The sequence below is a fragment of the Elephantulus edwardii genome, unplaced genomic scaffold (genome assembly GCF_000299155.1).
Source record: "Elephantulus edwardii isolate Elephantulus edwardi_28Jun2011 unplaced genomic scaffold, EleEdw1.0 scaffold00131, whole genome shotgun sequence".
In the NCBI taxonomy this organism is placed as follows: Eukaryota; Metazoa; Chordata; class Mammalia; order Macroscelidea; family Macroscelididae; genus Elephantulus; species Elephantulus edwardii.
Window position 1 is genome coordinate 5,840,211 of NW_006399881.1, and position 3,205 is coordinate 5,843,415.

The following is a 3,205-nucleotide window of genomic DNA, read 5'->3' on the forward strand; positions in this document are numbered from 1 at the left end:
GGAGAAACCCTCCCTTCAGGACTATTCCCACTCCTGGTGAGGGCAGGCTCCTGGGCAAGGAGAGCCTTTGCTCTGCCATGATGGACATTGGCTGGGTGACCTCCTCTCTTGACACTTTGTGCATGACCCTGAGTTCCTCACAGATCCCAGCCCTGTATTTATGACGCTGGCTCCCTACCTGCTTCTTCTTTGCAGGACACTCCTCTCTTTTAGGGATGTAGGGTGAACTCCCAGAAGAGAGAAGGCAGGAGCCATGGCAGATGGCAATTTCCCTGAGCCTGCTCCTGGCACCATGCTGGCCAGACCAATAAAGTCATCTGCCACTTACCCACACTTCAATCTGCCTGGCAACCAACTCAGAGTTCTTTCTACACTACTTTAACATTTACCCTTGTTTTTCTTGTTGTTATGTGCCGTTGAGTCCCCTGCAACCCATAATGACCCTATGTACAGCAGCACTGAACCCTGCCCTGTCCTGAGCCACTCCCACTAATTCCAACACACCAACCCCCATTGCCCCAGTTGTTGTATTAATCCATCTCATCCAGGGTCTTCCTCTCCTGTGCTGTTCCTCTACCCTTCCAAGCATGATGTCCTTCTCCAAGAACCGGTCTCTCTTGGCCACATGCCCAAAGTATGTGAGGTAGAGCTTCAAAATCCTAGCCTCCAAGGAGAGACTTGTTTCACTCTCTCCAAGACAGACTCATTTGTTCACATGGCAGTCCATGGTAGGTTCAGGACTCTTCTCCAGCACAACTCAAAGGCATTGACTCTTCTTCTGTCATCCTTAGTCACTGTCCAGCTCTCTGATGCATAGCAAGTAATTGTGAAGACTATGGCCTGGATTAGGCACACCTTAGTCTCTAGACTGACATTGTTGCTTTTCAGCACTCTGAAGAGTTCCCCAACAACAGATTTTCCCAGTGCAATTAGTCATTTGATTTCCTGACTGCTGGTGTTAAGAGTGTTGATTGTGGAGCCGAGCAAGCTGTAATTGTTAACAACCTTAATCTCTTCTCCATCTATCATGGTGCTTGCTGCAAATTGACCCAGTGGTATTAACAGTTAATCTTGACTCATCTAATTGACTATAATGGGAGGACTTTGAGTTATAGAGGCAATTAAACAAGATATATATGGTAGAGGTGGCACAAAAGGCTGAGTTAGGATGGATAGTGTTTGTACTTGGGAGCTCTGGTGGCTTAGTGATAAGAAGCTGCGCTGCAATCCCAAAAGCACATTTAGGATCCACCTAAGTGGATGTTACACAATAACAACCGTACACTCTCATCCTGTCTGCACACTTCAGTCTTCCCTTATCTTAAGCAGGTGGCCTTAGATGTCCTGTCATCAAGAAAATAAAGTGACAAATTAATGAAACTCCTCTTCTATGCTACTGGATATTTTCCTCCCATGCAGTAAGCCTATTCAGCGCCTTCAATGCCTAACACACTATCTGCCTTTTCCTCGACATCTCCTTCTTCTTTCATCAAAGTATAATTTACACAATTTCTACTTCCTTCTGCTCTGTTTAGCCACGGCACTTCGTTACTTGCAATGTTTATCAAGCATGATACCTTTCCCCAGGAACTGGCCCCTTTCAATAACATATTTAAAGTATATTGTCCCACATCCTGATTGTAGACATTACAATGCAAGAAGTCCAATGAGAAATACCAATGCTGAGAGCTCTCACGAGTTCTTGGCGAAGGACATCATGCTTGGAAGGGTGGAGGGGCAGCTCAAAAGAGGAAGACACTGGATTGACACAGTAAAACTGAACTAATAAGGGTAGATGTGTGGGAGAGAGTGAGATTGGCTCAGGATAGGCCAGGGTTCAGAGTTATTTTGAGTAGTCACAGGCGAACCAAAGGCACATAAAAATGAACAATGTTGACTGGATCAGATTGCCAGATCCTTTCTCTCACAGAGTTGCTCAGGGATACACACTGCTTACCTTTGAGTTAGCAGCCTAATGCTTAATTCACTGCACCACGAGGGATCTCTGCTGAGACTACATAAGGAGTTTGGAGGGGAAGCTAATAGAATATTTACACATCCATCTATACACCCTCATTCCTAGATTGCAAATCTCTTTTGTCAGGTGGGATTTTCAGAGGTAGTTAATTGCACGGGAGGAGATTGCCCATCTTTCTCCCGCAAATGCTTAATCTTCTGTACCACCAGGGCTCTTGATGGATACTGCATTCGAGGTGTGGAAGGAAAATTAGGAAGAGGACCCTCCTACCACCATCTATCCACCTCCCACCTCCAGATTAGAAATTGATCATGTGTGGAAGTTTCCGAGTTGTAGGACCGAAGTGCCAGCTCTAAACTAGAGGAGCTTGCTCACAAAATCCACAGACAACTCATGGGGGGGGGGAGGAAGATGTGGGACAAAGTGGACAGGGGGACGGAGGAAAATTTAGGCGCAAACTTTAGTGGGAGACTGAGAGGGTAGGGAGGGCCCTAAAGCGCAAAACCTGGATCCAGCAGGCCTTGCGGCAGAGCTCACTCTTTACCACGTGGGGCACCACCGACATTGCAGAGCACAGCGTGGTCAGGAGCTCGGCTGGACCCTAAGCAACGAGGAGGTCCCAAGGGCAATAGGACTGGACTGAGCAACGAGGTGAGGGCTTGACCTCGCAGTGACTGTTTCCTAAAGGAGTGGCAGATACTTCCTTGGGGTGCAGCCTGCAAACTAGGCCACAGCGTCCATGGCTATTAACCTCGAGGACACCAGGGGCGGCTTCCGCCACATGGATGTGGTCATGTTCATCAATGAGGAGGTCCTCAGGAATGGCGGTGGGGCGGACTTAAACTCGGCCAGCCGCTCGCTGCACTGGCCAGAGGTGGAGGACAGGCTCCACGCCTTCTTGAGGAACCCAAAGGTGTCCCGCTCCGCAAAGAGAGGGTGCGCTTGGAGTGCACTGGCTCTAGGGGTGTGATTGCCCGCCATGCAACGGGATAAGCAGGAGTGTCGGGTCCGGAAGCTACAGAACCAGGTGATACAAAGCGAGATGAAATCCAGGACCCTGATGTTGGAGCTGCAGAGGCTGCAAAAGGAGCGGGAGGATCTGACAGTGCAGTTGCGCAGCACCGTGGACGACCTGCAGCAGTCCCTGGAGGAGTGCCAGGGGCTTTTTACGCACCTATTCCAGTCATACCACCTGAATTTCAGAATCATCTCAGGAACAGGTTTGAG